Genomic DNA, 12811 nt, shown 5'->3' on the forward strand with positions numbered 1-12811 from the left:
GGGGAAACTGGGAATGGAGAAATTTGCATGTAAATAAAGAAAATATCTAAAATAAAATAAAAAAACAGTTGAATTGATTAGAAAAAGTATGGCATATTTTCATAATGCAATATTATTCACATGTAGAGAAAAATGAAATCAGCAAATTTGCAGATATGGATATGAAATGGGTGGGCATGGGAGAAATATAGTGAATAAGGTGATTGAGGCCAAGACAGACACAGCAAGTCCTCTCTCATATGAGGATGCAACTGTCAAATATTCTGTTTAGTTTAGAGTTAGAACAAAGTGGAACCTGGAAAACTAGAGAGAGGAATTGGGGTGAGTAATACATTAAAGGAGTAGAGTTGGCAGATTATTGATGAAACAAAAGTGGAGCTGAAGTACTAGGAGCTGGAGGATGAAGCAGGGAAGAATGTGGGTGTATGGGGAAACTTAGGGGTGACATGGAGGGCAAATTCAAAGAGTCACATGACGCATACTCAATCACCATCCATTTTTTATGTGGAAAAACAATAGAACACATGTGAACTGAAAGATGAGGGGAACATGGAACGCTTACTCTTTAAAGAGTAAGTGATCATAGAAGCACTTGGTTGGTGGGTGAACCAAAAATATAGATTTATGAAAAAATGTCTGTTAGAAATCTACATGTTTTAGGTGAATTTCAAAGTACAGCATATGCCTTTTCATGTTGGATTGCAGTACTGTGCATTATTAGACAGAAAAAGAAATCGCTTATTTATTGAAAATTGCAGTACCCAAAAATAGATGTCTTCTCACCAGTTATCAGTCAAAGAGCCTATAGTTGTCACAAAATGACATGATAATGTCATTGTTCTTGTTTACTCTCTAAGTACATGGTAAGAATACAACTGACAACAACACATTTTGTCTCCTGTATATAGATAGAGTAGTAAGCCTTCGACTTCCAGGAAATGTATTCCTTGTTGTTTAGCTTCCAATGCGCTGAAGGTACTGTGAAGGCTGCTGCTTGAGAGAAAGCATCAGTCATTGTCCCTGTCATTGGACCATGCATGCTACAGTACCATCATGACAAACAATGTGTGTCTTTGATACAACAGTGGCAGTCTGATGAGGGTAACACATAGGTTTTGATTGTATTTGAGGCATGCTCTACAGTTCAGATTATCATGTTTGGTCCTGTAATTTTGCCCAAAAGCATGAGGCAAGAAGGGAGGTCAAATACCTTAAGGTAGAAAACACTTTTTACTGTGGTAGGTACTGTGCTTGGCCCAGGGAGTGGTGTTAATAGGAGGTGTGGCTTTGTTGGAGGAAGTGTGTCACTGTGTGGGTTGAGCTCTGCGAGATCTTCCTCCTAGCTTCCTGGAAAACAGTCCTCTCCTTCTGCCTGCCTTTGGATGAATGTGTAGAACTCTCTGCTCCTCTAGTCCCATACCTGCCTCCATGCTGCCAAGCTCCTGCCTTGATGATAATGGACTGAACTTCTGAACCTGTAAGCTAGACCCTATTAAATGTTGTCCCAATATAAGAGTTGTCTTGGTCATGATGTCTTTTCAGAGCCGCAAAACCCTAAGACAGTTACTTTGGTAATGGTCATGTTATCAAAATCGTTTTGACTAATTATGGCATTTTACATAGGCTACTACCAGTCCCGGTCAGAGAAATGTCTATTTGCAAAGAGAGGCAGAATATTGAAAGATGTGCAACTAGAAACCAGGTTGAGATTGAGTCTGACTGTAAGTTCTTGTTTTAATTTTTTTAATGAAAATGAGGTCTTCATTTTTTTAACTTTAATTCTATTCCAAAAATCTTCTTTCTCTAAAGAAAATGGGCCTGTGTTGCCGAGAAGCAAATGAGTAGACATAGCCTATTGGGTCCCCCATCCATCCTCTCAGTTTCCTAAGCTATCACCCATAGTTTCTTTTATTTTTTATTTATTATTTTATTTATTTACATTTTGAATGTTGTCCCCCTTCCTAGTCTCCTCTCCAGAACTGCCCTACCTCATATCCCATTCCTCCTCCCCTTTGCCTCTAAGATGATGTTTACCCATCCACTCACCCACCCTCTCTGCCTCACCCTCTCACATCACCCTTTGCTGGGACAACAAACCTCTAAAGGACAAAGCACCTCTATTCCCATTGATGCCAGATTAGGTGATCCTTTGCTACCTACGTAGTGGGAGCCTGACCATGTGTACTCTTTGGTTGGTGGTTTAGTCCCTGGGAGCTCTGAGGGATCTGTTTAGTTGGTATTGTTGTTCTTCCTATGGTATTACAATCCCTGTCAGCTCCTTCAATCCTTCCCCTTACTCTTCCATTGGGGTCCCCGGGCTCAGTACAATGGTTAGCTGTGAATATCTGCATCTTTCTCAGTTGGGCTGGCAGAACCTTTCAGAGAACATTCCCACCAGGTTCCTATGTGCAAGCACTTCTTGGCATCAGCAATAGTATCTGGGTTTCGGTGTCTGCAGATGGGATGAATCCCTAGGTGGGGCAATCTCTGGATGGTGTTTCCTTCAGTCTCTTCTGCATTTTTTTGTTCCTGCATTTCATGTGAGGCTGGTTATGATGGACCACCTGGGAGTCGAGGTGTTTCTGGATGGGTGAGGGAAAGGGAGGCTAGAACACTAAGTCTGTCCCCAGGCACAGATGTGGACCTGAAAGAAGATCATAAGTTCTTGCCTTGCTGGAAACGGTCTTGCATTTGGAGAGCTTTACACAAATCAAGCTCTGAACATCTTCTATCACCAATCTAGTTCAATTTAATTTAATGGTGAACACTCTATACATTTCTGTTCATAAAGTTATCTAATTCTGTTCTTAAAATTTTTAGATGCAATTGTATTTCATTTCTATTTTAAAATAAGCCATTTATATGTTATATCAAAATAAATCATAAATAAATAAAGAGATAGAGTTCTCTGAAAGAACTATATCAACCCCAGGAAACAAGGCTCAGGACTTTGAAGGGGAGGTGGAGCAACTATAATGGTAGATGATAGAAGACTGGAGAACACATGCTGACAAAGCATGTGTATTCCAGAGGATTGTAAAGTCGATCTATGGGAGGAGAGGCCCGTGGCCCTATGAAGGTTCTGTGCCCCAGCGTAGGGGAATGCCAGGGCCAGTAAGTGGGAGAGGGTGGGGTAGCAAGCAGGGGGAGGAGAGAGGCAACAGGGGTTTGTTCTTGTTGTTTTTTGTTTTTGTTTTTGTTTTTTCCTTTTTGGAGAGGAAACTGGGAAAGGGGAAATCATATGACATGTAAATAAAGACAGTATCTAATACAAAATACAAAATAAATAAAAAAAGGCTGGAGAACAGCTGCCTTCTAGAAGTGCCCAGGTTACTGCAATCAGGAACGCACAGTGGCTACGATCAGGAACGCACAGCACAGTGGCTGTGATCAGGAACGCACAGCGGCTGTGGTCATCTGCACATCTCTCACACAGCAGCTCTGATCATCTGCACATCTCTCACACAGCAGCTCTGATCATCTGCACATCTCTCACACAAAATTAAGGAAGACAAAACCTATGCAGAGATGGAGTACTAGAACTCCAATACTCACTCATTACTGAGGAAGTAGTGGCAGTGGATAGCTGGTGTGATGGAAACTCAATCTTGTTTTAGAATGTAGCCTCTGCTAGCTTTCAGGTACTTTATATAGTGCTAGAACCATGTACGTATAGACAAAAAAGACTGAAAATGTATTTCACATTGTATTTACTAATTCACCAGTTGATGCACATTTGGGTTATTTCTACTTTCAAAATTAATTATTAATTGCCACGGACTGGGGTTTCTTGCGGGGTCCCTTGTTCCGCGGGACGATGGGTTCTGGCCAGGTGTGCACGGGATTCGGCTTTGACAAACAGACTAGACACGAGTGGTGTAAGGTCTGAGTGTATTTCTTTAAAATTGACATGAGGCTTTTACAATCATTGCAAAAGAGAGAAATGAAAAATCTGGCAGCTCAGTAGTGAAGGTACATCTGAGACCACCTAAAACACACTAGGTCTAAAACAGCAACCATCTCTTATGGACTGGTGCAGCACCCCTGGGCTCCGAGTATGTTCGGGCTGCATGGTCCAGGCCAGAGTCCCGGGAGGCTGCGGGTGCACCAGGTAGGAGAATAGAGGCTTGAATCTCGAGTCCTCAATGCTGAATCTTCAATGTTGAATGCTCGAATCTCGGATGCTCAATCTCTTGAATCTCGACTGGTGCTGCAACCCCCGGGGCCCAAGCGCTCCGGGCCCGGGGGGGCTACGGACTGCATGAATCTAAGTCCTAGTCCACCTAAGCTCTGGTTCTAGTCTGAGTGCTGTGAGCAAGTCAGAATGCTGAATGCAGACTGCTGAATCTAGAATGCTCAATGCTGTAGACTGTCTTTCACACACCTCTCAGATTAAGGTCCAGCCCATTTTAGGTAAAACGCCCAGTATGTTAATCTTTTGGGGAAGTAGAAACAGTCTCTTGCTAATTATTAGGAGTGGTTCAGCTGTAGTACATGAATGAGAATGAGGATTTTACTTGACCTTGTCCTGGGATAAGTCTCTCATTCTGTGAGCTTCAGTGCCCTACCCACAATGCTGGAGGAAATTAGTTAGAATGGCTTAACATTCCAAGCCAGGGTTTGACTAGGAAGTTGGAACATTGGTGAAGGTCAGAGAGCAATGTCCGAATTTTCTTTTTCTAGCTGTTAAGAAATGATAACTTGGTGAGCCACTAGCACACAAGTATGAGGACATATCTGGGCTACCTCTGAGTTTGGGATGCCAGGCAACAATGCGGAGGCAGGAGACTGACTTTCCTTGAAGTTTATGCCTCAAATACCGCCGTCTTGCAAAGTGTGCGTGGCAATTAATAATAATAATAATAATAATAATAATAATAATAATAATAATAATAATAATAATAATGTAACAATAATACTGGGAGTTTGTATATAAAATTTGGGTGAATATTATTTTTTATTTTACTTAGTATACTTACGGCAAATATAATGGATCACATAATATGTATAATTTTAATTTGCAGAAATGTCAAATATTTTCAAAGGTGATTATAGCACTGTATATTATATAACCTATAATATACAGTGTCAACAATATCTCTTTAGTCTAGATGCAGTTAGGTATGTGTTTCTTGAAAATATTTTCCCTGAATTTTAAACTTTTTGTTAATCTTTAAACATGAAGTAATTGAAGCCTCTTGTGACATCAGTCTATAAAAGCTGCCCTTAGTGAACCTCAAATCTTTTGATTGCCAGCAACATGGGCAGGCACTTAACTCTAGCTTCCATGAGCTAGTCACACCATCAGGAACGTCCTTCTCTCCACCCCCTAGTTTGATCCTTTCTGAGACAAGAACTTTTCCTTTTTACTAGCTTTGATGTTCTCTCCTTTTCATCCTGAACTCCTAATTACAGACTCACTTACACTTAGTCCTTCCTCTTTCTCTAGTCACACACATTAAGTGATCTAATTTGACCTAATGATTGCCAATTATATTAATATCTTCTGATATTCTAAGGTTTTATCTCTAACTAGAATTATTGACTAAAATCTAGTGCAGTGTTTCTCAACTAGTGTTACTAGTTTCTAGTGTTGTAACCTGTTGAGACTCATGTTATCATGACATTCAATTGTATTATTTCCATTTCTACTTCATAACTAATTTTGCTAGTTATGATTTGCGATTTAAGTATCCATGTCTTCTAATGGGTTTGGGCTGTTCAAATCCACAAGGGTCACTACCCACAGGTTGAGAAACTTCTACTTTTAGCCATACATCTGTAATAGTTCATTTTTAAGTATTAATTAATTTATTCACTTTGTGTCCCTAGTGTCCGTGTATAGACTTACCTGTGTTATGACACTGGAATCGAGGTAGGATGATAATTTGTGACAGCAATTTTTTTCCTACCACCAGAGAAATTCCACGAATGGAACTCAGCTTATCAGATGTAAGATCCTTTTTTCCCCCACTTAAGGATTTCACCAGCCATAATAGGCAAGAGCATAGTATATGGATATTTTACATATATCAGGGTGTAAAACTGAAAGCTTGACATATTTCTCTAATGTATCAATATACTAATTTTAATGAATAACTACCATTATCTTCATTTGTTGAAGTAAAAATGAAGTATCAACAAACCAAAGCTTTAAGGCTATTTCCATGTTAAGTTTATGTCACACAATATAAAATTTTATACTGATCCATTTATCTTCCACACAAGCAGAAATCTAATCTCCATTCCTTCTTCCCTCCATAATCTGTTTAGAGTACCACAGCCACCATAATATAATGAGTTATTTTCTGAAAGGACCTTCTTCCTGTATTCTGTTATCCTTTTTCCATATTAACAATATGTAGCAAGATTTTATATGCATACAGTTATTCAGATACATATATGCACACATACTCTGTTTTCAAATAAGCCAAAATTTGCTACTCTTTACAAAATTAAATGACAGCTCATATTTTATTCAATGAGAACATCAATTGCCCCCTGACCAATCCCTTTCTACTTTAGATATTCAGACAGTCCTGATTTATAGAACTGGAATTTTCCATGTGTATATGAGTTCATGTGCATTCATTCATGCATGCATGTGTGTGTGTGTGTGTGTGTGTGTGTGTGTGTGTGTGTGTGATTTTTGAGGTTGATTTGAAAATCTCAGGTATAAGACCTTTTAATTACTGACTTGACAGCATCTACTATTAAATGAGAGAAGAACCTTCAGTTATTCCTTCATGGGACTCTCTTGATTAATCTAATTAATGTGGAAAGACTTAGTGGGACTACTCCCTGGCAGAGGCTCCTGGCCTGTGTAAGATGGAGAGAGCAAGGTGAGCATTAACTAGATTGCCTGAATTCATTATTATCTTCTAACATAATGTAATCAGCTGCCTCATGATTTTTTTTGCCCTGATTTGAAGTAAAATGGATTGTATCTTGAACTGTGAGCTAAAGTAGCTCTTTTTTTTTCTTAAATTGTTTTTGTCAGAGTGTTACAGTAAGAGGAAAAAGAAAACCTAACAGGACCAGCCACATGCTAACAAACATAAAACCATTAAGCTACACTTCCATCTGATTCATTTTTTTTTTTAAATTGTACATCATACTTATGCTTTGACCATATAAATTAGTACTGGTTGTTTTACTCCAAGCTTACATTGATTATATATTTTACATAATGGTCAAACCTGCCCTTAATGTTGCTTTTATTAAGGACTCCCTATTTTCCGATACCAATTTTTTGCATACTGGCTATTATCATTACTTAAACCATCATTACTCTATAAACCTTTATTTTTCACAAAGATTATAACCCTGTGAAATATGAAAATATAACTCATTTGTACTGACTATTATGCATTGCTTGCCTATGTTCCACTAAAATGAGAATATTACAAAACTGGGTAAATGTGTCTATTTTATTTGCTAATGATCTGAGAGAAATATCTCATAAAGTCTATTAGCACAGGTTCAAGCTAATTGTCTCTTTGTAACACAGAGGCCTTACAGTGTGGTCATACCTACCCTTTGTGAGCAATATATCATATTTTGTATGTCATATCAGGTGGATATAGAGTATTTTAAAAGAAATATAAGAAAATAGAATTGATTAAATTATTTTTTAAAAATACCAAGATACAAAATTAAACTGACCAGAATTGTTTATCATGGGCATGAAATTGTGACTTAAAATCAATACTAAATTCAAAGAAAGAAATGAGCGAAGGATAAAATGGGATTTTTACATCTAAAGGCATGTTTCATTTCTATTCAGTGGAGCTGAAGTCAGTACTTTTAGACTATTTAAGTTGCAACCAAGTGTAAAGAAACATAATTAAACTTCAACCAGAACAAAACATTGTACTTACTAACCACAAATGAGCAGCAGTTCTTCCCAGCTGTGTGCAGAATCCCTAGCTCTCTCTTTATAAAAAAAAAAAAAATGTGATCAGAAAAACATTAACCAGTACAATTAGTGTAAGACTGAGACATTCACACCATCTTTTGAATACACACTTCATAATGTGGTTAAAATAGGTATTATTATTGAGGCAAGATATTCTAGGAACCTGTGTACATATTGTATGGCCTGCATAAAATCACAGGATTTTGATAGATTGAAGCTAACACAAAAAGCAACACATTCTATTTTGGAAATAGCAAGCACTTCCATTTTTGTAAGAACTAAAGCACTCTCCCACCTACATTATTATTTTTCAACCTCTCCTACTAGGAAAGAAAAATGTAGACTGTTCCTCCCTTATTTTATTCCTTAACTCTGAGATGTGTTTTCCTCTATACACTTTCTAGGAATTGTGATATTAGTGCACATTGCTTTATTTATCATTTTGTCTCTTTTTGTGTATTTCTTACTCAATGTATCTTCCTCCATGCTTACAAGTCTTCAGACATACAGAAATTAGTATGTTAGCTTATATGAATGCATTGTGGTAGGTATTAATTGTAAAACAATGGATTGTATTATAAATTTTCTTACTTGTATGTGATGAATACATTACATTAAAACCTAATTAGCACAACTTTACTCTTCTCAATTCCACTGGTCTTCTTCCAATTTCAAGTGGTCACCATTCTATGTTCTTAAAAAAAATCTAGATTCCACATGAAGGAGAAATCATGTAATATTAGACTTTCTTGTTTTGCATGTTGATATCCAATTTTATATATTTTCTTAACATTTAATAAATGATTTTATTATTTTATAAGGCTGATTGGATAACTGATAACAATGTAGAGAGTGTGTGTCCATATTTAACTCTTGATATTTGAAGTAATGTTTTCTCGCTTCCAATTCTGAAAATGTTAGTTGTAGCTTTGCAGTCTATAGACTGTATTATGTTTAATTCTTGATTCTTAGAGTTTTCATATGGGAATGGTGAACATTTTTCACAGACATTTTAATGCATCTATTTAAATAATTAAGTGATTTTTGTCCTTGATTCTATCTGTGGATCAAATTACACTAAAATACTTTTTATCCTTCTAAGCTTTCAAGTCTAAAGAAAATATCTTGATCATGGTAACTAATCTTTTCTAAACTGCTGTTGACATCAATTTTGTAAATATTTTACAGAGAATCTTTACCTAATCTTCTTAAAGTATATGGGCAAACATTTTCTGTAAAATTCTTTACTATTTTATCTTTATCTTACTTTCATAAAATTGTTTAATTTGTGCTGTTATTTCCTTGAAATTCTGATAGAACTTATGAGTGAATATATTTGGTCCTCAACTTTGAATTATGTGGAGACTCAGACACTTTTTTGTTCTTAGTATTATTTAATGTTATACTAATATCTTAATTGGTATTTGGTAGATTATATGCATACAATTATTGTCATTATTTTCCAGTTAATTCGAACATACATTCAAAAATAAATAGCAAATTAAAAATAATTCTTATAAGTTAAAATAATTATGTTTGTTGGCATATGTATGGATGGATGGATATATGTATGAATGGATGGATGGATCCTCAATACCATTGCAGAGGTTCCAGAACAACTTAGAGCGAGCCAGGGAGTAGAATGTTTTTCTTTGAATAGGAATGGTTCTTATAAGCTCATATAATTAAATGTTTGGTCATTAGGTTGTAGCAGTGACAATGTTTACCTTTGAATAGGAATGGTTCTCATAAGCTCATATAATTAAATGCTTGGTCATTAGGTTGTAGCAGTGACACGTCTTGACAGGGATTAGAGGCTGTGGCTTTGTTAAAGTTAGTGTGGTCTTGATGAAGGAAGTTTATCACTGGGCATGGACTTTGGGATTTCAAGTTGTCAAGCTAGGCCTAGAGTCTTTCTTGTTTCTTACTTCTTGTTAATTTAGATGCAGAACTCTTAGCTATGTCTCCAGCACCATGGCTAATTGCATATTGCCATATTTTCCAGGAAAATGACAATAGACTAAACTTCTCAAACTCTAAGCAATCCCAAGGTGGAAGTAAGTAACCAAATGAATAAGAAAATGTACATCATACCCTTGATAAATTCATTCTGAATAGAAATGACGAATGTAAAACGTCAAGTAAAAGAAGTCTATCAGCCTTTTCAACATACTACTGGGCTAGTGTTTGAGTTGCCTAATCTGCGAAAAAAAAATCACACTTGAATGATTTTGTTCTCATCTTGGAAGGACTACTAACTAACTATTCTCGCATTTATTTTCTGTGAATTCCACATTTGATATCATGTTATTCCCTCTAAACTCCTTACAAACTCAAATACAAGGAAATAGAAAATGTTGCAGAATTTCCAAACCTAATTTACATTGAATTTTTAAATGTCTGACTTTATTTTAGGAATTAAAGAAGACACAACACATCTGCTAAGCTTTAGCAACTGTGGTTCATTAGTATTTCCGGAAAACCATTGTGAGCTTTATAACCCACTGATTATAATGTCAGGTATATAACAGAATCCACACTCATAATTGCTTTCATGCTATGCTTTTCTCTCTGGACTTATTTCAAGCTATTTTGAGACCAGGCTCTGTGTGCTGTGATCTAAAGCTTCCTAGGAGATCCACTGAGATTGCTGAAAGTGTTTAGGTGGCACCGGCTCAGTTCTTTAAAGGTCTTGACAGAGCTTCACAATTCTGTGTTTTTATGACCTACAGTCAAGGGTTATATATCATTTGGCAGTTTTCTACTGGCTCAGGGTAAAAAAGAGTGTGATTCTCTAGCCCAGCAAGTCCTGACTCCTCTTGGAAACTGTTCATTTTTTTTCTTTTAGTATATTGTAGTATTCAATTAAAGAATTCAACTGATACTTTCAGTGTTTTGCCAGAATATCCACTTTTTCATATTCATAGCATGTTTTCTTTCACATATTATCTTAGGGAAAGTCATGTATGTGTTAAATATTCCTCTGTACATAGTCCATCTTATTTGTTTACCTTGAACAAAATTGGAACCATAATCATTCTATAACTCTTTGCTAACCAATGTAATAGTTTATTATTATTATTATATTATTATTATTATCATTGTATAAAATATTTAGCATGGATTCCTATATTAGATTATTACTGAGAGTATTGAAATGTATAGTACCAATTTAAACTTCAAAGTTCTATAGAAAGAAATATTTATTTTCTTCCCAAGTGAGCAGAAGAGGAATATTTCTGTGCTTGCCATGCACAGGTCCTCCTGTGGCTAGCTTATTCATCTCACTCTTGCATCCAGGTCAACATCAAACTGGGAGACAGGCAGCTTACTTTCTGCCTTCCCTCCTACAGTTGCCCAGCCACACCTTATCGCCTCAATTCACAGCTTTTATTGTAGAAGTAAATCTGCTACTCATAGGAACTTGGCTCTTATATTTGTGAATTTGGATGGTTCAGATTTAAGAGCTTTACACAGATTTCACAGTCACATGGTCAAGGACATAGCTAAAGCTAAAACAGAATGAGGACCTAATTTAAAGCAACCTCACATTGCTTCACTAACAAGCTAAAATGTCTGAAAGTCTTTGTAGATTATCTACAACTGTACTGCTTACATTATTATCAACTCTAAATCAGAATTTAAAATTTGAGCTCACACATTTTTTAATTATGCAACCAGATCTAGGCATTAAACATTTCTTGTCTATTCGTCACCTGTATGTGAGGTTATAATGAACAGTGTGCTAAACATCCTTACATAAGAAGCTTCAAACTATATAAGATAACCATACGTGTAAAGTGTAGGGAGAAGAGGCAGGTATGATGAAAAGGAATCTTTCCTGATTATAATTATAGGATAACATTCACGGTCAAGTAATAAATGCAAAGTGAGTTGGCATTTGCATCAAGACAGTATATCATTATAAGCGAAGAGGTCCTTAGACCAATCAGCAACAATTTATGGCACCTTGGTTCTGATCGCTTTGTGTAAAATTTTCATTAGTATCAAAATTATGTAACAAACATTACAGCAAAGATTCTATGCACAGTGGAATCTAGACTAACATTCATCTCAGAGTTAATAAACTCTCAAAAGAAAAAGAAAAAATAAAAACAAACAAGCACGCTAAACCCCAAACAAATCTGTAACATTCCAAATTCAGTGAAACTTGCATAGCAATTGAGAATCTGTAGAAAGCAAAATTGGAGAAGCACTTGAAGTGATAGATTCCCGAAACACAAACACTACTTCAGAAGAACAGAAGGGTTTCTGAAGGAAGCATGTGGGCATATGTAGAGGGAATCATGTGTTGAACATAAGAGATTATGGTTGTGATTATCTTGTATAATAGAGGATGATTTCTTCAACATGCTCCATTAATGACCCCTCTCATGTGATATTTAAATCTGAATTTCTCTTTATTATTTACACACAGACTTGTAGTGTGTTCTCTCTACATTAGCCTCTTCCTTTTCCTCTGCCACTCATTTCACTATCAACCCCATTTTTCTCTAATAATCATTTTCCCAAATTTTACATATTTTTTTTTACTTTGAGACACTGCTTAATTTTTCAAAACACAAATTTGTAACTCTGAATTGGTGTGTAACAGTAACTTTCAATTCCCCAGGATTTCTCAGTAACCAATATCTCATTGTGGTAGACTCTCAAACCTCTCACCCATCCATAGTTGGACTGCTGAAAGACCCATTCTTGTGTAGGCTCAATATAGACAAACCTTACTCCTTAATTGATTATAACTGAAAAGCTTTTTGCTTCTGTGCCATCCCTCACTGAGTATTCTTTGATAATTTTCTTTTATTGCTGTGTAAATTTACTGTAGATAAAAATCTTCTTTTTACAGTTATACAAATAAATCACCACCTCCCA

Source organism: Mastomys coucha, unplaced genomic scaffold (genome assembly GCF_008632895.1).
Source record: "Mastomys coucha isolate ucsf_1 unplaced genomic scaffold, UCSF_Mcou_1 pScaffold9, whole genome shotgun sequence".
Taxonomy (NCBI): domain Eukaryota; kingdom Metazoa; phylum Chordata; class Mammalia; order Rodentia; family Muridae; genus Mastomys; species Mastomys coucha.